The sequence below is a fragment of the Dermacentor albipictus genome, chromosome 6, assembly GCF_038994185.2.
Source record: "Dermacentor albipictus isolate Rhodes 1998 colony chromosome 6, USDA_Dalb.pri_finalv2, whole genome shotgun sequence".
In the NCBI taxonomy this organism is placed as follows: Eukaryota; Metazoa; Arthropoda; class Arachnida; order Ixodida; family Ixodidae; genus Dermacentor; species Dermacentor albipictus.
Genome location: NC_091826.1, coordinates 52,520,648 through 52,544,318, shown reverse-complemented (window position 1 = coordinate 52,544,318; position 23,671 = coordinate 52,520,648). Strand labels below are relative to the sequence as shown.

The window sequence follows — 23,671 nt, the reverse complement described above, 5'->3', positions numbered from 1 at the left end:
ACCCGCCGATAAGGCCGGGCCGGCCCAAGAAAGGTTTACCGCTGGGCATGGATATGTTGACTTTGCATTTACAGGCGTAATTTTGCTAAAAGAAAGAAAATAGGGCAAAGATTTTCTGATTCTCCCTCGTAGTTTGCCGGCCAAGGTAATATTATATTGTTCTTTTCCTCTGCACTCTGGTACTAAATTTAGGCTGAACATACGGAAAAATTCCAACGTTATTTTGTGAGACGTTATATTGTAAAAAAAGAAACGCACAATCTTTTTTTCTGGTTTCATTTTACTCTTAGGCGATCAAGAGGCTAAAGCAAGGAGCATATAAAATAGTGAAAGGAAATTCACTTGGCATACAAGGAAATTCAAAGTTCTCTGCAGCCTGGTAGAGAAACGTGCTGGGGAAGCGAAGCCGGTGTGAGGGGCGATGAGGTGAACTGGCACCCTTCTCGTAGTGCCACCTCGTAGTGCCACCTCGTAGTGCCTGCATCACGAATCTCCCCGGGTCGGCAATGTTGGATCCTTGTCGGGAACATAATGATAGGAGGAGAGGTATGCAATTAGAGGAACAACCTATAGGTATAACCCCTTCTCATCATCACCATCAGCAGCAGCCTATTTTTATGTCCGCTGCAAGGATGAAGGCCTCTCCAAGCGATCTCCAACTATCCCTGTCTCGCGCAAATTTATTCCGAGTTGCAACTGCAAATTGCCTAATTTCACCACCCTTATAACCCTTATACAATTTCCAAGTAGTACATTTGAGGCTTTTACGCACCTTGTGTCCTAGTGGCTGCCACGGTCGTGCTGTGGCCACAAGGTCTCCAACGAGAAAAAACAAAAGGGGTGGGCGCTTGACGATCGACGTATCCAGAAGAAACGGCAGTGAATCGGTTGGAGTGACCTGAACCGAAACAAACTACGTTTACAAATCAGTTAAGCGCTCGTTTTACTATCAGCAAGACATATGCATGACGGTTGGGAAAATATAGAAAGGCGATGGAAATGAATGCATTATATTCAATGCATTATGCATGATATGAATGCATTATATTCAATGCATTATAAAGTTGAATGATTACAGCCGTGAGTAGAGGACACACACACGAGTGTAAGAGAGTTCAGAACGAAGCAGGCACACTGTGACCAGTGTTAAGAATGACGACAACATCCCGGCGCTGTTAAGAATGGCCAGCTGCAGTGCAAGATTGCCACCCTCTTACGACTATGACGGCAACATCCCGGTGCTGCTAAGAGTGGCCAGCTGCAGTGCGAGATTGCCACCCACTTACGACTATGACGGCAACATTCCGGGAGGGTCGCCGCCAACTTCTAGCCACAGCGTGACTAAATCGACTTTGTGACGGAATGAGTTCGGCGGGTCAACTGTTGTTCTCAAACCCCCGAACGTGCTACCCGGAACGGCTCCGAGTTCTATGGGGCCCCTCTGACGTCGGCTCCGGACAAGCGAATGTGTGTGCATTTGTGTGCGTAGACCGTCCTGCGGGGCGGCTAGTTTGTGATGACTAAACGAACGCTCGCATCACCTTGTTGGCGGGAGGACCGAGTGTTTAAAAACCGCTGTTGGGCGGCTGCTCAGGACACTCTCTCTCAAGCAGTCATGTTAGACTGATGTACTTTCTTAAAACAGTCATGTTACACTGATATAGATACTGTAAATAAACCCATATTCCTCGTTCTCGATGAGAAGCAGTTCTTCCCTTCATCACCGTCCTCAGCGTGGATAAGTTGCACGACGGTATGGGCCAGCTGCCTTCTAATTCATGCCCGACTCCAATCTTGGCAACGGATCACGAGTGATGGGATTGAGCCCCCAATCCTGACACCAGGGAAAGAGCGGCAGTGCAGTCACCAAATGAGGCTTTTACGTGCCAAAGCCACTTTCTGATTATGAGGCACGCCGTAGTGGAGGTCTCCGGGAATTTGGACCACCTGGGGTTCTTTAACGTGCACCTAAATCTATGTACACGGGAGTTTTCGCATTTCGCCCCCATCGAAATGCAGCCGCCGTGGCCGGGATTCGATCCCGTGACCTCGTGCTCAGCAGCCCAACACCATAGCCACTGAGAAACCACCACAACGACAAACAAAAGGTGACCCTCAAAGTGAGCGGTGCTTCCGGGTCGTGGGCGATCTCGTCGGGAGAATGCGGTGTCGGCAGTAGCTTGGCGGCGTTTTACCAAAGCAGACTGACTAGGTGGCCTATTGCCTTCTTTTCCTTTTGTTTTTTTTTAGCCGTCATCACCCGATCTTCGGAGGCGCCAGCACACGGTGTCACTGGCGACCACAACACGCACAACTAAATATGCAAGCACGAGTACCACTTCAGCTTCTGCATGGCAGCCAAATTTGGTAGCTATGATGTCATAGGTAGTTCACGAGTTCACCTTCATGTCATAGGTAGTTCAGAACTGAAATTTCTGCGCATGGCCTAACTTATCACAAAATGTATCGCTATGATTGTTAATCTGTTCACGTGGATGTGACTCATGTTCTTTGAGTGTATAAGTACGACCTGGTTTTCAACAATAAACAGTGTTGGAAGTTAGCGCTGTGTGTGTCCCTTTGTGTCTTCTCTTGTCCCGTCTTTGAATCGCGCTACCATACTCCCCTTGAAGTCATAGGTAGGACACGAGACTTCCATAGCAAGGGTTTCCGATCTTGCAGCCTGGATGCCAAAGATACGATACTAGTGATTATTAGCCACGTGACTGCACCTAAGTTCACGTGTTACGTGACGCCACCGGGACAAAAAGTGTGCTCCACATCCACCCGCCATGGTCCTGAGTGGTGCTGGCTAACACTCTAAGGGCTAGATCTGAAACACATAGATACCCAAAATAGCGAGCAGATTGACAGCCGGCGGCGTACCATAATTGGTGGTGCGAATCTTGAGTAATACACATGTTGTAGGTTGGGTTCTCACCAGCGACAGGTTATCTTTTCGTCCACGTTCCATTTTCAGTTTCCTTCATTATGTTCTGCACTTCAATTTCAACAGCAGCTAATTACCCCAATGCTTTATTTGGCGTCATTACCTGATGGCTTAATATGATCCTGATTATCGAAAATTGAACTTCTCAATTTCCCTTCTCGTTATCTGTGGACCAGTAGTTTGTCACATATGTGACTGTTTCTTTTGAATACCAATGCTCACTCAGAGACCTCCTTCCTCTTCATATTCCAGAGGGGTGTAGCAGCACTAGACTAATTCAACTCTACTCTGTCAAAAATGAAAGACTGCAGTAGCGCAGTTTTACTCTACAGCAGCTGGTTAACGCTACTGCAGCACTGCTGATTTACTTAGCCGCCGTTAGTACAATTGCTATGGTGCAGTTCTCAATCTGTACCAGCTGGTTGAAGCAGTTTCACATCTGCGTGTAAAGGATATTCCCGAAAAACTCGTTTTAGAATTTACAAGGGCAGGGGCATCTAAATTTAAGATATAGTACTTATGCCTTCGTAAGCGGCAGTGCTCATTCCATGGATTTGGCATTCCCTAAAAGAATAAATGATCATTAAGTGAGAAAGTCCATAAAAGCAACACAGCAGAATGAGCACAGCAAATGCGCGGTTTCGATCCCAACCACGGCGCTACCGTCTGCTTAAAATCCGTGAAGCTTTAAAAATCGGTGATGCCCAACAAACATATACCGGTGCTGTTCGCGCATGAATTAGGGAGAGGAAGCGTTCGCTTTCCTTTTTTTTTTCTTCTGTCAATAACTAAGGTTGGATAAGAGATACTGAAGTCTCGTACACTTTATATCTTATAGTGTGCCTTCCACAAAAATATATTGCTTCCTCTTACACTAGTGCTCCATGTTCGCCTTTCTTACTCTTGTTCACGGATTGACAGGCTCCGTCGCTCGTTAGGAGAATACCGTCATCGTAGTTTTGCGATGCGACCAGTACCGTTTTACCAAAGAACTAGAAAGGGCAAGATTGTTATGCAAAACCCACAAGGCAAGCTTTTGAAGCTTGAACGCTGCTTGCAACAAGAGTGGACAAGTATATGAGGCGCGGAGGCGGCCCCTGAATAATTTCAGCAAATGAGCAGTACAGTGATGCCAAAACCACAATCAAGTTGGTCGGGCCCGGCCACCATTCTTGTTTCTCGGCAAATGTTTTGGAACGCTATGCAAAATACATTGCCGTTGGAAACACGGTGAACTCATCCTCGGGGGGTGATTATATTCATGTGGATCAGAGCATCCGACGTGCTCTTGTGGCGGCAGCAACTGAGTGCCTTTGCGAGGTGCACACGCCATGAGCAGCAAAAGCAGAAAACGAGTGTCGGGAGGGATAATACGGTGAATACTTGAAATGCTAATGCGCTTCTTTATTGCATCTTCAGCATTGATGAAGAACACAATAAGGGGTGCAACTCATCATTAGACTCATGCAACTCATCGGTGCAACTTTTCCCGATGAGAGAGAACATAATTCTCTACAGGGACCGCCTAGTAAAGAGAATTCAAAATGAAAATAACTTTACAAACAGAAAGCAGTTTAGCTATGATGAATGGACTCCTTCGCAAATACGAAGAGGAAATGCTTGTTGCCGTGTCGCGATGACTAATGAGACCTGGTTTAGGGTGGTTTAGAAATAGTTTGTCTCTGTTTAGAGCCTCCTTAACGAGGGCTAGCTGGTTCGAGGTCAAAATAAATCTACAGAAGCGCACAGGAAGTGCTGACGAAAATATAATTTATCATGACAGCAAACCCATAGGATTGCTACGCAAAACAAATTGTAAGCTGAATTAGGACTGACGCCGCGTACACTTGTTTTTTCAGCTTACTCGTTCTAGTAATGGGTAAGCCAGGCTTTGCGTCGGGTAGACTAGCCGGTTTTGGTTTAGCACCAAAAAGAAATCCAGGGGTGATGAGAGGTGCAGTATATAGTTGTTCTCATTAAGTCTGAAAACGCTAGTTTTTCAATGCGTGCCTGAACTTTGTTTGAATGAATGAATGTTTGGTGTTCAATGTCGCAAGGGCCATGTATGAAGAAATGCGCCAATAAAATTTGCTTGTTTATTGTTGTTAGCTTTTAGATAAGTTGAGGACACTGTGCCTTTGATTGCAGACGTCGAACGAGGTTTCGAACTGGTCATTAAGGAAGTGACACTCGCAGTACCGGTTGGCTCCTAAGTTGGCAGTAAGGGGAGCAACACACGTAACACATAGCACAATATAGTGCCACAAATCACCACTTCCAAAAGCACGTTAAACAGATTCTTGGATAACACACGGTGTTGGTACTTCATGAAACCTTTCCGCACAATATGTTACTTGTTGTGCTACGATGCACAACGACATGATTCGAACTTTCTGTGAAGCATGCTTGAGCATGTTCCTGCGTTTAGATTTTATATTAGTAATCGTTTTAGCTAATTGTGCTCATGTCCGAATGGCACTGTGTGAGTCCATAAATTTGATTGATTCAAAACCCTATGATGCTGGAAGGTTTTGTCTCACTGCTACACGTAAAACTCGACGCCTGTTGAAATATTTCACTCCACAGACACAAAGGTGATGTGGCGCCGCCGTTGCAAATGTCTACTTTGATTGACTAGCCCTGAAAGTTATTTGAGGCATCTAGAAAGTACATCTTCACAGCTGTAGAGTGCTAAATCATGCACCATCTTTAGTCACGCTGCTGAAGCATTCGCGCAGTTCGCACGGGTTGTCGTCGGTTTGTTTGAGCACTCCGGAAACATGAGGTCAGCTGGCTATACAGTGTCCTAATTAATCATTATGAAAAACTGGTAATCGTGGCTCCAAAAAAATGATAGGGAGTTTTTAGTACAGCGTTTGCAGCCAAACGTCAATGCATTGCGTACGTAAGAAAATACCAATGTTCTCACTGCGCATGTTCCGTATACATTATTGGGTTCCTGCGGTTTATGTCGCTATGCTAACTTACGTTACATGGCGAGCTTAACGGACCAAATTGGATTGGAAAAAGTTTATTAAAGGTCCTGCAGGACGCGCGTCAGCGTGCAATGGGCGTCTACCACGCAGGGACCGACAGGGAGTAGCTGGCAGTCACTGCGTGGGCCAGCTGGACGTCCCGTCACTGGTCTTGGAGTATCGGTCTTTGTAGGGTCTTCTCCCACTTGTTTGAGGTAGATCTTAAAAGCACTTCTTGTTGGGCTAGTTCGTAGCTATTCATTATAAAATATGAAGACGCCAAATAAGCAGACACACACGAGAGAGAAAACGGGGCGGGGCGCCACTCGCAACTGGTAGAGTCGAGCGGAGCGTTTCTACACTCACAGAGCACGTGTGCGAGTGTCGCCGTGACCCCGCACGAAGGGTGCGCACCATCGCGCTATAGCCAAATATTCACGCGAACTAAGAAATAGCCCTGTCGAACACCCCATGGCTTTCGCTCACAGCGTGAATTCTAGCGATGGCCACGCTCTCGTCATCGCTGATCAGCAGTAACTGCAGAAATTAGCTTCCCTTCCTCTAAAACCACCTGGCACGTTAGTTACGAGCGCACAGCGCTTCCAATGTTCCAGATCGGGGAGCGGTTCCGGCCTCCGCAGGCCTAACGAGACGCATCGGCATAGGAACGACAGGATGGTCACCAATAAATTTTGCTGACTTCGATTTATCTGGCACGAGGCACCACAGGTCGTCTGGCCTTTTGACGTATTCCTTACGCTTGCGTTTCTATCTGTCTTGCGCACTGTAAAGTACCGCGAAGGTGCTTGCGTGTAACGCAAGGTGCCAAACACTATTCTAAAGCTTTCTAATATTACCAAAGTAAAACGGCTTCTCGCTATCTTTTTTTTAACGCCTTGTTTAAAGTTCGTTAAGTGAATACATGGTTGACAAGGGCGCCTGCGCCTGCTACTCACGAATGACGTTTTCGCGATTTCGATAGTTTCGCGTCATTGCATCAACTCGATACATTACTGATTTCACAGCTACGGGGTAACAACTCGTGTATTTCGCCGTTGAGTCCGTAAACCGGCTCGTAGGCTTTCGATGTGGTTATGTGGCAACGCTATTTGTTTATGGCAGCCGGCCCAATTCTGATAAATACTGCTTGCCCACGCAATAAATTGTACCTGGAGCCACTCATGAAGACAGCTTCTTTTCGGTATACACTGAAGCAAAAGATGGAATGGCAAATTATTGCAGTATAGTTCCCTTCGTCGTCCCTCACACCACAGAGCAAGAGTTTCCAACGTCGAACCGTGCCAAATATTAAAAATTCAGTTCTCCTTTCTGATGTAATGTTGTCGAAGCATTTTGCCTTTCGCAAATCCATGCTGCGTTAATCGAACTCCTCAAACAAAGTGTCAAGTCACAGCTGGACGCAGGGGCCCAAGCTGTGAGGTTCTCAAAACTACGTTAGCCCATTTCATTTTTTCTGGTATATAAATGAGGCTTTTGACATTTGCTCATACATTTCAAGAAAAATTTGAGCATATTGAGCCGAATATAAAAAAAGAAACTGAAAAAGCAAATTCGAACTCGTGAAGCGGTTTACCCGGGAGCACAATTTCTGTATTGGTTGTGGGTTATTGATTATCGACAATAGAGTACCGTGAAGAAAGGGTTAAGTCAGGTGCCGCCATGGCAGACTTTTCTTGAGGTTGAACGGGGCTAGACAAGTCAACATTTTCGTTTTACCAGTGCGCCATCGCCGTAGATGACGACATGAGCTCATCGTGAGTGATGTTCGGTATACGCAAATAATATGATAAACACGGAAATGCAAGTTCATGATTATCAAGACGAGCTCTGCGAAATAGTGCGAGAAAACGGAAACGTGGGTCGGACACAGCGGCCCACTGCTTCATAACGAGCTATTGACAGGGCGCGTGTTTGAATAGCGTACAAGATAAACATCAGAGGTGCCCGAGATATCATCAACAATCAGGCCATCATACACCCAATCAAGAAGGTCGTTTGCATGCAAGATGTGGGTTGCTTCCCGGATCTAAGTAAACGTTTATCGGATCTCTATAGGGAGCGGTAGGGACTAATTACATATTGATTTAGCGAGCATGTATTCACGGCAAGACCAATCTCAAAAGCTGCGGGAAACAAAATGAGCTGCAGTCATTTGCAAGGAAAAGACTCCCTCTTTTCTCCGCTGTCGATGTCGAGGAATAGTCAACGTTGGTATTTTTTTCTTCTCTTTATAGATGCTCTCCATAAGTTACCCTTGTGCATCTGCGCATGACTTCTGCTTCGTCAGAACCAGAAGCGGTGCAGTAGACACTAATGATACACTGCTTGGCTGCTGCATCATCATCACCGGCCAGAAAAAAAAAGAACTAAGACCTGCAGACTGAGTCAGGTGCAAAAGAAAAAAAATACTTCTGCACTACTTATTATACTGACTCGGTTAGCGGATTAAGATATTTCCGAGGAAGCTCGCCTTCGTTGATACGCAGCACCCAGACCGGCTTGAGGCGAGTGCTTGGTGGGACAGGTTAAGATTACGGCAGGCGAAACGAGTGTTTCAAGACAAACAAGCGGAACGAGGATGTATAGAGACCGCAAACGGACGAAACGGATGACACGTGGGGAATAAAAAAAAATGGTGCTGCGCATCGCAATAACCCCGCGTTCGAGGCAAGAACAAACATGCGCCCGCACGTCTGGCTCGAGAGACTCGCAAAGCCTTCTGGTGGCACGCAAACAGACGGTACTTGAACAGACGCACTTCTCAGGTATGTGCTGATTATTACTAAACGTAACCGGGGCCTTCTGCTGCTCACGCGGAGAAGCACTCGGAGGCATCTTTCGCGGCGACATTTTTTTTCCTGTTTTACGAGTTAGTATGTTGCCGTTAAGGAACGTTGGAAAAAAAAAAACTTCAAACGGGCACTTACACGGAAGAAAGTGGTAGATTTTTCTTCTTGTTCCACAGCACTGTTCTTTTTTTTTGCTTCGTTTTCGAATTCTATAAATGCTATTCCTTTCATCTCGTTGGCATGTGCCCGCTTCAGGGTTATCAAGGGGCCACGTGTTACAATGCTAAAGATGTTCATAATTTCATAATGTAGCTACATGTGAAGTCATACAAACTCGCCCTAGTTTTCGTGCTTCTCAGCGAAAGATGCGATTCCTCCTGAAAAAGGTTGCAAAGATCAATTTTGGCATTTCAGCGTAACTTTACACTCTACAGGTTGAGGAGGTCCCGATACAGTCTTTGGCTATGGGACCTCCTTCTACATACTAAATACTTGTAACGTGACCCAACTTCTAAAAATAAAATTCTGATTCTGAAAAAAAAAACAGCTATTGGCCATCCTGCATGTGTTTTTAAGCCTAGGCTATAGCGCCTGTTAGGCGTGCATTAAATAGCACGTAATTTTATTGCGCATTATTGCAGTAAATGAATAAATTTGTGTAGGCCAGAAACGGCGGAACGAGGATGGTTATGTTGGGTAATGAAGCTGCTTGCTTACAATAAACGAAAGCTACCAGTCGCATTTTGCTTTTTTGAAGTAATGTATGTAAGGATATGTTCGTAAATGTTAGAGCCACCGGCTCCATGTCTGCTCCTACTTGCGACAAAAAAGAGAAACACCTTGAGAAGAGCACTGCCATAGTTACAACTCGTCCATAGTTAGGACGAGCTGTTTGAACTAGTTCAGAAAGGTGTGTGAACACAAGTTCACAAGCTAAGTTCAGAAGGCTTGGCACTCTGGCCATAACTGACACTTGTGGCATAAACATCCATAGATCATCAAGTTCACAAGGTACAAGGCAAGCTGACGCAGTCCACCCGAAGAAAGAAAAAGCAGAACAGGTGCAAAACGTAGATATCAGTACAATGCGCCTTATAACACAGAGTAGTGACGTACAATTAGCATGCAAAAACATATCTCTCAATTATGGGCTCTCGGTAAACAAATGTAAATGTACCTTTCTGTGCAAGATCGATAACTTCGCGACCGGATTAAACATCTTTAATAATCTTCGAGATGGTTATTTACGCGAAAAATTTCACCGCTACACGTTTGTCCACCTTGGCATTCCAAATATCTCGAGGTTCCTGGCTGTCTAATTTTAATGTTGGAACATATGAGGAAAGGGGAACGCGGTAGGAGGTAACCGAGAAATATCAGTGCACTGACCATTCCCCCAAGTCCTTCACTGCCCACATGTGTAACATCGTAATGCATGCGAACAAATTTAAGCTCGCACTTTCTAACACACTTGTCATCGGCTACGACGAGCTGCAGCGCAGGCGCGTTCTGATTGTGTAAGAAATACGACAAACATTCGTCGAAAACTTTCAGTTAAAAGTAGAACCGGAAGTATTTGTGTTCTCGTCACTCTATTTGCGCCTTCCGTCTCCAGATAATGTTCCTCGGATCATGGCGTTCTCCTTTGTTGAACGAGCCACGGTTCGAAGCTGTGCCTGACTTGATGCTCATTTATGCCCAATGGTCTAAACATGGTATCCCTAAACATAAAACACGGTCGTCGATGTGCACATGAGCTCTTCGCTTCCTCTGGATTGAATGAATACTTTTCTTCTCTCTTTCTCCGCAAAATATGTGGTGGTTTTATCGCAAGCAGCACTCCACGTCAGTTGACGAGACCACAGGTTCTTGATGATAATCGGTTATGGTAACCTATACATTGTTTAGGCATTTGATACAGCCCCCCCCCCTTCACAGAAAAAAAAATGTAACTAAGGAAGCTAGGAGCAGCAAGAACACATGATTCAAATGCATAGTAAGAACAAGGTGAATAATTTACATGTTCCGATCACGAAGTCTGGTCTATGTTAGGAAGCAAAAGTAATATTAGTTAAGAGTCCACAGGGGAATAGGAGGCCGCAATATATTTCCTGCTTAAAAGGGCATTGCAGTTCTCTTGACAAGGCGCGAAAAGCCTTATCTAGTCTCCTCACATCGCATGACGCTCATCAACACGAGGCTGTTAAAGATGTCCGCCATGTATTAGTCCTGTCTCTATATATAATTCCTGGAATAGGAGTTTGCCGTAACCTTCGATGTTCAACGCTGGCTATCTATTTCGGAACCACTACGCTGCACATAGATTATGCGATACCGCACTAAAGGCTTGTCTGTGTGTATCTGACAACGGTGTCACACCTCGTATAAAACAGGCTCACTTTACAGACATATAGCCTCTTCTCCCTGTCCCACCCCATTTCGCAAGCCTCTATTGTAGAGCGTTACTGCTTTGACTACATTGCCTTAATGAAGTACGCCTTCCGACAAATTATGAGCCAATGCACAGTTTGCACATTTCGAATTGACTACCAGTGGAGCGACCGGCAAGAACAATGCAAGCGCTATGCGAGTTCTCGCGTCACCAACGCGCAAACCTTTAGCGAGATACACGATGAAGTAGGCGTAAACACTCTTTCGTTTAGTGCTGCATCTTGGCAGAGAGCATTAGACATGTAGCTCCGTGTGCTTTCTGCCTTCCAACATCGGCATAGCACATTACTCGCAAGCTTAATCAGCTTCCGCGTGACATTTTACGTGAAGACGCCACCAGAAGTATAACGAGAATGGGAAAACAGCGCCCAGCTTAAGAGTTTAGAGGCGGGTGGTGTTTTAGATTGAAAATATTTTATTTGCAGAGCAGTAAAATGTGATGAAGCCATCTCGTTGCACGTACTTCTGCGCCTCTTGTATTGTGCAATAAGGATTTCACTTGTGCCATTTTTGAACATTCTTGTAATGCTCCTGATGTCAGTGCAACGTATTGATGTCTACGGGACCAAGGGAGTCTGCACAATACGGCATTACCGCAAGGCAGCAAGTCGCCTGCTGTTAGTGGCACTGCCATCGTCTTAGCACTCCGTTAGGTGAGATTGCACAGTCGTGTTTGTTAGCTGATTTTAAGTATGTTCACTGCTCCCGGTGCTTCTTTAACATATAAATCTCCTGGTCTTTCGTTACGGTAAAAAAAAGGCAAAAAATCGCCCGTGGCATATCAAAAAATTTACTTGTTGAGCTGAATTACTCGAAGAGGCTGGCGTTAGTTGCGCAAGATATCAAATTACACAATGGACTGGTCAAAGTGCTCCTGATCCATATTTTAACCAGTTATTTAGGTGCCCATATTGCAATTTTCGAATTTACACACTCTGGATTGGCTATCAGGAGCACACACCGAGGATATCTACTCACAATGCTTGAATCCGTTCAAAACCGTGCAACGATTTGCTTAGAACGACAGAAAGCTGAGCTAGTTGGTAAGGATTCATTATGCAAAATTATTATGCAAACGATTTGCGTTCATTTCTGGTACTCGTACGACGTCAACATTTCATCTTCAAAAGCATAATCCGATCGCCACACGTTGTCGCTCTGTGACCAAATCTCCAGCTTGTGTCTGTTTCATAAGTTTAGACACAGTATGCTTACATCCTGCCCTCACCTACACACTTCGTCGCCGCACAGGTCACCGTTTACAAGTCACTTTGGCGCGCTGTCGTACCATCACTTTTTCTGTCTCCCTATATTTTTTTTTGAACAGCTATGCACAGTGGAACGGCCAGCCCCATCAATTTCCGGGAATCACGCGGCCATGTGCGTTTTGAGCTTTCATAGATGTTTATTTGCTGCCATATACAAATGGTTACATGTGCATGTATGCGTATATGCATTCCAATTTCCATGCCCCTTTCCAGTGCGTATTTTCATGTCTTATGAGCATGCATACATGTGTAAATCTCAACCCTTATGTCATAAACATGCAGTCAGGAGTCCTTAACAAGAAAAATAAAGAGTAAGTAGTAAATCGACTTGGAAGGAATTTGGAATCAATCCCCGGATTTCATGCAAGCCATGTCCACCCAAGGTAAAACTTTGCTGTTCTTATACTTATTCTTTTATGAAAGTGCCTTGTCATGGTTTGAAGTTCGGCGATAACTGTATTATCAATTTCACAAATATTGTTAAGGAGCACACAAAAAACAGGACACAAAAGGAAGGTGAGTCACAGGACAGGCGCTTCCTGTGTATGACCTTACTTTTGTGCCATGTCTCTTGTTTCCACGGTACATGTATTTGTCAAATACGCACCAACTAGGCCGAAAGTTCTTTGGATTATCGATGGATTTTGTCGCACAATTTGGAAACGCATTCTTGAAAACTCGCGCCGTTCTTAGAATTCGTTCCAAAGGAATATGACTTGCTCACCCACAGACTACGATTCGTAAATGGCAACGTGTGCCACTAAGTAATTCGCTTGGAAATGAACCAGCGAAATTTTGGTAAGAACTAGATTATGCCTTCTGATTTCCAGTGAGAAGCACGCCCGCCATTAGATGTAATCCAGCTTAAGAAGTAAAATTTTGATAAGTGCCAGAAGCATTTTTTATAATATTTTGCCGAGAATAAAAAACACTCCAAAGAATAATTTCCACGGTTCAAACATGAGAAACCAATGGAAAATTCAATTCTCGGGTTTTTGCGTGCCCAAAGCACGCTACGATTATGAGGCATACTGTTTTGGGGGGGGGGGGTGAGGGGGCGAACTCCGGATTAATGTTGACCTCCTGGGGTTCTTCAGCGTGCACTCAATGCACGGTACGCTTGCGGTTCTGCATTTAGCCCCCGTCTAAATGTGGCCGCCATGACTGTGATTTCATTCTACGCTTTCGGCCTTAGAGCGCTTTCGCGCCATAGCCACTTCGCCAACATGGCGGGCCCTTGAAAAACAGACGCTGCGCCCTTGACCCCGAAGCACACCTGAAGAGTAAATGCAAGGTTCACATATTGCACTGTCAATACGCAAATAATTTGGTCGTCGTATAGAAATAGTTCGAAAGTCAGTTCATCTTTAACTGAGGAAGACGGCGACCAACTTTATCGAATGTCTTCGAGAGACTGAAGCAGACCCTCTCTACGTAACACCACGACGAAACCAAAAATGCGCTATAGTTAAAGTAAGAACGCTGATTCGTCTTCACAGACCTTCCTCTCATTAACACACGCTGCTGCGGCAACGAATACTTTGACATGTGAGAAGAGTGATACTTGTGTAGCTGTAGCTTCAAGAAAGTTTGTGAAACTGCACAACTAGAAAATCGATTGATAATTCGATGCGAGACATGGATCTCCTTTCCGTCTGGATGGGTACAACTATACAGCTCTGTCTACATTGCTAGAAAAAATTCAGTGGTCACTGAGAGATTGAAAACAAAATCCAGCACCATGACAAACAAGTGGTTACAGCCTTTAATAATTGAAAGAATGAATCCCATCGGTATCCAAACAAAAGTCACAGACCTGCTCGGCACACAAGGCACAGTCACAGCGTAAGCTGGAGGAGTGGCTTCATAGCAGCTCCATTTTGGGCAGCGCGCATTGGAGGTTCTTTGTAGCGATGTCTCCCGAGTCGTTTTTCAGGAGAACGAACTGAACTGTACGCCCACCGTCGACGGTGAGCCGCAGCTTGTGCTGCTCTCTGCACAGTGGTCTGCTGAGCCCGACATAGCCTCGTTGCAGAGCCGCGCGCGTAGCTGTACGATTCGCTGTACGAACCAGCAGCGGTTCGTACATTGCGAGGAGGTGCCATAACGTACACCGAACAGTAAACACAGGCATCGAGACTATGTGGAGCACAATGTCGCATACCTTGACAGGTGGCTCGATGCGATGTTGTTGATGATGATCGCGATTCGTTGGCATGCCCTTTGAAAGGGGCGCTGACAATGAGTCGCCCAGCCTGCTCGAGTTATTCAGGTCCAGCTACGCGCAACATGCAACTGCTACATGTGGGGACACACAGTGGAATACAACTCAACTGCAATGCTAATTTCGCACGTATCGTTGCTACTCGGTGCGTACCTCACATCACGTGACAATAGCAGGATACCATGCTAATGATGATGACTTGTTGGCGTCCCCTTTAAAACCTACCACGTCACCACCGCGCCTCAACTCGATAAACAGCAAGTCGGTTGCGTGCGTGGACGCGGCGTGGGGCAAATCGGACGTGGCGGTCACCTCACTGGTCGACGTCCGAGGTGCCCCTGTATCGGCAGCCACCATTAGAAGCCCCAACATGGAAACGGTTGAAGTTGCGTTAGCGCTCGCTTGCGTTAGAACGGAAGCCAATTTCATAATTAGCGATAGCAAAACGGCCATCTGGAATATCGGAACGGGTAGGATCTCGCCGGAATCGGCAAGGGCTCTGGCCAGTAGACGGCTAAGCAGAAAGATTAGCCTAATTTGGACCACTATACACACGTTCGTTCCTGGCACCGAGGCGGCCCACGAGAAGCCCTCTACTTCCGGGTAGTTGTCGAGCCGCCCGACTGCCGGAAGACGGACGAGCGTCAGCAAAATTGTATGGACATCGTCAAAAATTGTCGGTTACGCAGGAGACTGGTGCTACCACTGCATAAAAGTTAAACTATAGAAAGGCAGTTGCATGGCGGCGCCTGCACGCTTGGAACTTACTTAACCCCGTCTGGGCATAATAAGTTTAGATAGATGATAAACAATGCGATAAACGCAAGCACTGCGGGGGGATAGAGGCTTTCGACCACGTAATCTAGGAATGTGGTAGTTTCCAGGAGCTAAAGCAAATATAAATTGTACAAGGGCCCGGGAAGCCCTGCTGCGGAGCGAGGTCTCTGCGAAGAGTGAATATCTCTATGCTTGCTCCTAATAGCGGAGGTACCGTGCCCCGTCGCCTACGCTTGTATGCCGCGGACGGGGAGTAAGGGGCCTCCTTATCTGGCCGAACAATAAAGTCATCATCATCATCATCATCATCATCATCATCCTCGTCGTCATCATCATCATCGAAGGATTTCCCATCGGCTGCTACGTCACGACACGAGCGCTCCTCAACGAAGCAGAGCGGACGACAGGAAACACCCGCTACCGCAACAGCGTGCCAGATGTTCCGTGAGGAGGGAGGGCATCGCCAGGACGCCGAATCACCGAACGGTCTAGGAAGCATGTGTTATCGGCGCGTTCCTTGGCCGTGCAAGCTCTCGCCTGCATTATAAGTGCGCTTCGGCAAGGCCAAATCAAAAGGCGCCAACCGTCTCAGCGGGTTCGCTCACTCGCGAGGATTTTATAGCTCGAAGGATCGCTCAGCGGCGTTCGAATGGACATTAATGTTTTCCCATTCAGGATTCAGAAGCGCTTAGGTGTCCTTGGAATTTGAATACGAAAGTGCTTTGCACCGGGGTCCACGATCAACTTCCTGTAATGGATGGGACGGCACGAGAACGCGTAAAATATGACCCTGGTGGTAGCAACTTTGCTTTTATGCTGTCAGGGAATGGTGCCACCAAGTAGGAGCGGAGAAGCGAAGTACTGCGTCATACCCTAACGAGCGCCGACAGCTTGTGCTTCGGTAGTCTCAGCGCAGCGGAGGATCCAACGCGGTGTAGTCTTGTGTAGGCGGTGTAGGCCTTTCGCTGAGGTGATGACGCAGTTTCCGCGCGTGGTTTGTCTTTCGCGTCGCATTAGCCTGTGACTCCTCGTTGCCTGGGCAGTGCAGCTTCAACATGCATCTATAGTGCCCATACGTTCATAATGCCAACAGCGCGAAGAAAACGACGACGGAGTCTGAGGACACAGAACGAGCGCTGAATTATGACTGTATACAAACTCGCCCAACCTTCCACCTTACTACAGTTCTTGCATGCCGCCTACTGATTCGCTGGCGATGGTACCGATGAAGCAAACTGCTGCGCTAGGCGGCGCAGAAAGGCAACGACGTCGACGGGCCAATCTCACTTTGGTCCAGCGAGTAACACGGCAGCGAGAGACACGGGAGTGTGAGGCAGAACGCCTTTGAGCGTTCGCGGCGGACGCTGCGAACTCGGCCGCTGGCATTTGTGAGGCGTGCATGCAGTAGTTGAAATGGTTCTCAAAACTGCGGTATTGTAAAACAAGGCCTTGAATACGCTGTTTTCACTTTTTATGTAATTTGCATTGGTCATATTGAGCTTAAAAGTTCTAGTTGCCGGGGGAGCGACTCAGAAAGCTGTCTTGCTGTCCTCCCTGATGGACGGTGAAAAAAAAGAATTTGTCAAACTGTCAATGAATTTACCAGAACAACTGCGGTGGTTATGTTCAGTAACATCTAGCGTTACGCGTGGATACATCGGCTCCAAGTACTGTGTCGTCCCACAATGCTTATATTATTGTATAATGAGCACTGCGTGAGACTGTGCTATATTAACGCGAAAATAGTTAAGGGTCCCTTGATGCAGAAAATCTGGTGTTGGCCTCGGCGTCCAGTGAGCGAATATTGCCGTATATATTCAGGGAAAATACAGGGAAGGTGGGAGATGTGCTTTGAAGACGATGAGCTAAATGAGAACAAGGTAAAAGCGGGAGCTACCCTGTTCTGAGTTTGCTCACCGTATATATTTAGGTATATGTATATGCCACACCTTGCTATATGACACGCAGTATATTCGAACTGTATTGCCACAGCATTCTATCACTCAAGTTGCTCATACCTTGCCTTAGATTCTTGACAAAGTTATGCTTCGGAATTTTGAGAACGACTGACCACAAAATAACGCCATGAAACAGAAAACCGACTGCGCATGCCTTTAGGTTAAATTTTCTTGGACGGAAATATCGTAAGTGCGAGACAACAATGGAAACCTGAAAAGGACGTAATTATTTGGAACGGCTGTGAACTATCTCTGGGATAGTTCACAGCGGAAGAGACCACGGAAGAGACCCACGGAAGAGACCACACTTCTAACAGAAGGCTCACCTTCGTGCATAGCGTTTGCCGGTAAACAATACGGTTACATAAGCTGCAGTTGCCGAGAAGTGTGAGAAGCAGTCAGTGATCTTTGAATGCCATCGCGTTCTGCTCTTAAAGCCGAAGGTTAAGCGTCCTCCAAATTTTTTTACACAACTCATGAAACTTCAAGAACTATGAAAAGTATGTAGGTTGTAAACATGAGACAACATGCAATAAACTTCCCCTTTGAAACTGCACGCGATATTTTAACCTCATACATTCGATAACTATTACAACGTGCCCACGTTGCCCACGGGCTCTGCTACGACTTGTAATGGCAATGCTCGGGTTATTTGATTAGCGAATCCCTGTGGTCGCGGTTGTCGCATCACTTGGATCTGTTCGGGCTGACTTCTGCGGCAGCCCCTCTTCCTTTTCGGTCTGCGATCTCTTCACTCGTGGGGGACTGCTGCTTCATTTGGGGCCTTTTGAAACTTCCAGGGATGTAGCCCCTACGCGCATGTCACATTGCGCGTAGGGGCTTTATTCGCGTGTCTCCTCGCACGCTCGGCCGCTGTTTATAAGGCACTTTGCCACAAGTTAGCAAGCATTGGCGTGTCTCAGAGAATTACGCTATTATTATTATTGTTTGTTTTGAACATATATATACAATTAACAGGAAAGAGAAAGCGAGGAGCAGACTGGCAATGGCCACCGGAAGGGGCCTACTCTTCAGAAGGTAGGTGACAGCAACATAGAAATGGAAGATAGTAAGGAGGGGAGGAAAGAGGAAAGGAAGAGCAACAGGACAAATCCAAAGAATAAAGTAGAACACACAGTACAGATGACATACAGTATGGCTGGTCACTGAACGTCACGCCGCTACAGAATGCTGAATAAGATAGTTTAGACGCTACAAACGTGAAACTAAGTTAGTTAACTCTAGAAAAGTAAGAAGAGTGCGATGAGCATGATCACGTTTAGACGCACAACCACTGGGGCATTCGTCGAGTGTCGTACACCGCTGGACAGTGGTTCCAAGTCACTGAGCCACGCCAACGCCTCCTAGATTGCAGCGGCAAAAATTCACTCTAATATTATTCGTGGTTCTAGTGTTTGCGGAATAGAGGCAAGAATACTGGCATGCGCAGACAACCTCGCTTTCTTTTTTGTACGTACAATTCTAGTATCAGAACTGTGGTGTCTGAGATAGAGCGATTCGGCGCCATCTCTGGTGCACGAATGAACAGTGTGGAAAGTTTGGGGTTGTGGTATATGGCTCGTGAATCTTTAAGCCGACACAGTCGGCTGGTATTGAAAGGTCTTGCGAGCCACCGAAATACCTGGGCGTTCTATTGGATGAATGTAAGTCCAGTGCACATTACTGCAGAGAACGTGTACCAACCCTAACGCGTCATGCCCAAACATTCCTTCCGCATATTCTCTCAGTCTTTGGCAGAGCTAGAGCTTGCACTTTATCTTTGGGGACGAAACTCTTCTATGTGCTGCAAATAATTTATTGTTGCAGGGTTTTCATTCAGTGGTTCCACCTAATCTTTGCAAGCTTTATTTGATCATCAGCTTATGAGCCGATGAGGCATGACAATATTTTCAGGCCAGTTAGTACAGGCGGACTTGGCCTGATTCACCTTTATGTTAGCCAATTAGTGCCTCGTTTCTTTTTTTTTTTTCAAGACTCTTCTTACCTACTACTTCGTGCGCGCTTGCAAGTTAATGGCGCTAACGTTTTATCAAATTTTGTCATTTCAGGAAATTTTGCTTAACCTCCATATTTGAAGGAATTCATGCGTGAAGTGTACTTCTCAGTGGGCTTCCTGGCCGTGAGGTTCTCAAACGAATACTTATTATATGTCTCACGGGGAAATCTACATAAAAATATCATTAATATGCTTTTTTAAACATGTGTTATACCGATCGCTGCACATCGGCATACCTGGACATGACGTGCTTGCACCGAGTCTGCAAAATGCCTGTTTCTCCACACTCCAAGGCATATCTTCTACAAGTGCATAATAATACGCTACCTGTTAAAGCCTGGTTAAGTAGGAAAGGCATTTTTGTATCTTCTATCGACCGTCGTCTCTGGAACGCACCGGGAACTATCGGACATTGCTTTATTGACTGCAAGGATGTAATCTTGTTTTGGTGACGTTTTTCAAAAGACTTCTAAGAAGGATCTTTATGCAAATCATCGTACGATACGCTATCCTATGCCACCAAAAGGCGACGATGTGCCTTTTGACACGCCGCTACTCAAGGCGTTACACAGTTTATGGAAAACTCTCATGTTAGATCGGAATGTAGAACCAACTGCATCATCACAGTCACATTTCTTTGATATCATTTCACGAGTGAAAGACCTCTATGATCCAAGAGACTTCCAATCAGACTGGCATCCATTGCTGATGCAATGTATCATTTTGCTTTCCTTTTAGAGAACTGTTTCCTCTAATAATCACACTGTGAATGGTTTATTTTGTGCTTGTGATACGGTTATAGCTGTTTTGGCCGCTACGTAAACACCTTACGCAAGTATGTGCTATATTCGTAATAAGTACCATTGAAAGAAAAAGGAAAGTTATGGCGTGGCTCAGTGGTACAGTAGCTGAGTCCCGTGCAGCGGGCACGGGTTGAATCCTGGCCGGAACAGGGCATTTTTTTCGCATTCATGGCGATAGCTGCTACGGACACCCGACACCACCGGTGGCGGTGGCCGACACCATCACCAACTGAAAAGGCTATTGGAATGAGCCCATAAAAGACTACGCTGTAAAATTTGGCTTCAACTTAATAATTACTGCACGGACGTCAGATGAACTAACGCTCAGTAGAGATAATGTATCCATAACATTGGATAAAGTAGACGACATCATGAGATTTGATTGGCCATAAGATAACACATGCAAGAAGACTAGTCAAATGTATCGGCTACCTGTTTGGGTACTGTAAAGGTATCAGTTCTTTCGGCGTTGCAGACGCACAGGCAAGTCTTCCGCGGAACATGTGCGAGCATGATTTTTTTTAAAACTTTCTGAAAACTATGATTTAGTTTACCACTTTGCCAAACGTGATTTTCACAAATAAGGTGGCATTGAGCAAAAAAAAAAGCGTCGTTTTTTTACCAAAGAGTAGCATTCCTTAAATTTTAAGTAAACGCGTGCACTTGTTTTTGAATGGAGAATGACAGCGTACTATTTCGCCAAGCTGTTTCTAATGCCCCTCGAGAACAAGGAAGGAAATTTAAGCCGCCGTGGTTGCTTAGTGGCTATAGTGTTGGGTAGCTAAGCACGAGGTCGCGGGATCGAATCCCGGCCACGGGGGCTGCCTTTGGACGAGGCGAAATGCGAAAACACCCACCTACTCGAATTTAGGTGCACGTTAAAGAAGTCCAGGCGGTCCAAATTATTCTGCAGTCATCCACTATGACGTGTCTCGCAACCAAACCATGGTTTGCGGCGTGTAAAACCGCATATTTTAATTTTTAAAGCATACTTGCGGGATTTTAGCACTTTTTATGGCACGTATTTTCGATGGCTTCCTTTACTAGCTGCTTTAGCTTAGCAGCCACTCAACCCGCACAAACTAGGACTTCTTGCCACGTCAAATATTCGATATCTTCATAAAGGCCGAGGTAATGCTGCTGCTGACAGTAAACAGGCCTCACTGAAACCAGATGGTTCCAATAGCAAACTTCAATTCGAGCACGAATGTTGGATGAAATTGATGTAGGGAATAACTTTAATGAAAGGCCCTGCGAGATACAGGGCGCAAGACCCCACAAAGTGCACTATTGCCATGTTGAGACCGAGAGTTGTAACTCCCTGGCCGCATCGTAGGCTCGCTGGGCAACCCAGAACTGCTCCGCAAGGTCCGTGCTGCGTAATGCTTCTTGTAGCCTGGCGGAGTCTTGATCCTTGTTTGCGTCGCTCCGACCACACGGCCAGAGCAAGCGATGTACGTCTAGTGTGCAACGACAATTTTCGCAATATGATGTCAGGCATATAGTGATGTAGTCTGTTCTGCGTGGGCTACGTGTTTGTTTGAAGCATTCTGAACGTGAAGGCTTAAGGCCTGGGTGGACGAAATGGACCAAATGGAAAGACCCAAACGCTGCTTGAATCACTTTGTCTATTGGGAGACTTGATAGCAGTAGGTCAAGCATGTATCTCACAAAATTATTTAGGGTGCTGTATCAAAAAGTTCATAAAAGGAAGAAACTATTAGGCCTTGTTTGCGGTGACGGAATAACAGCGATCCATGATTTCGTGTACCCAGTCAATACGGGAAAGGTTAAAAACACCATGCATTTAGAATCTGCACTTGCTAAAATCAATATCGCTTCAAAGGCTTTGTGTAAAACTGCTTTACGAATGAAGAAGAGTGCAAACTTGGCGGAATGTAATTTACGAAGAGATAACTGCTATGGTCACGTGGATGAAATTCCAGCCGAACGTATCCATCTCAAAATTCAAGATCGGGCCCTCGGTGTGCTTCAAGCTTTCTGGGTACTGATGCGAGGACCCCGCCGCTAAATATTTCAGTTGTCACCGCATAACGCTGGTCACGGCGGAAAACAACCTAACATTCAACAAAATTACTTGCATCCAGCAAATCAGGACACAATCACGTTTCAGCAAGGTGAAGAACATCGTCAAAACATGTGCCTACTAATCTGGAGAAATTATCAGCCTGTTCTGATCCACTAGATACCTGATCCACTAGGTGATAGTGGCCTTTAATCTTACTGTGTATCGCCATCAGAAGTGACAGAAGGTTCACAAACGCGAGACCGGTTCCGTTTTTCGTAAAATTCGCTAGGTATGTGCCCCCTGGCCAAAGCTCAGGACACTTGAACGCGCGGAATGCTTCCTCGTCCCTTGTTGTATGGAAAGAGGCGTACGACATGAACTTTGTCCGGGATTTCACACAAGAGATGGTATTACCCTCCAGAAGCGGTGCGGTTATTTCAAGGACGCCAGGGATTGTAGCCCCTGCGTCATGTCGAGAATCGAACATGGCTTTCGGCTTACGAGACATGCTTTTTACCTTGCGTTCTTCAAGAGATCCTTCAGAAATCGGTTTGTGGCTGCAGAATTTCCGGTGTGAACCCATTTCGAGAAATTTCCAACGACGTCCCGACCGTGCCACCCGCATCAAAGTCCGCGTCGTCAGAAGCACCGGTGCACTTTGCATTGGACTTAGCTTTGCACTTAGCTGGAATCTTCCTGCTGCCGCACTCACCCTAGCTGATGGCGCTGCCGCGTTTGCTGCAGCAGTAGAAGTGAGAGGTGGGCGTGTCAGGTTCGATACGGTCGAAGCACCTGCCACACAACTGCGTAGTCGTGATAGTCCCGAGCGCAACAAGCTGCTGTCTGCTTCCAAACGTTTCACTTCTGTCGTGAGCGTATCCAGTTTGTTTCGAATACAAGAAAGCGTGCTCACAATTTGAGACGAAAGCACGTGACCATTCGGGGCTTCGTCTCGCTGAAATGCCAGGCTGTTGGGCTTCCTGGGCCTGCGGCACCGTCATTTACCCGTTGCTTGAATGACCGCCGAATAGAGGACTGTGCTCACTCCCGTCTCTATAAAAACGTTGTAGCCTTCCCGGCTCACGTTGATGCACTTGCCATGAACGTTGTTTTCTTTTTTCAGCCGCAAGAAGAGTTCAAGAAGGGCTGTTTGCCATAAATGCTACTCGATCATGATCAACATACATTATTTGTTGGCAAGTCTTTCCCGGGAAGGTGGTCGATGCTGCAACTGGACAACCCCTCAATCATTGATGCAGCGCAGCGCGTTAACACGCTTCCTCTCGCATGCACTTCCCAACATGTATGTGAGCACGGACGCATCACATTTAATTTCATGCGCAAGCGTAACTTGCCAGCTAGTGAAATCGGCTAGTGTCTGTTTGAAGCCGCGAAGCAAGTAAATGAGG

The 23,671-nt window shown here is 46.1% G+C and overlaps 1 long non-coding RNA gene across 1 annotated transcript; it reads right to left on the bottom strand.

The window, feature by feature from the left end:
- Positions 1-394: 394 nt before the first annotated feature.
- Positions 395-23,348, bottom strand: LOC135911370 (uncharacterized). Its single transcript, XR_010567291.1, has 3 exons — positions 22,780-23,348; positions 773-898; positions 395-516 (listed from the first exon to the last, which is right to left on the bottom strand). It is a non-coding gene; the product is annotated as an uncharacterized lncRNA (long non-coding RNA).
- Positions 23,349-23,671: the final 323 nt, after the last annotated feature.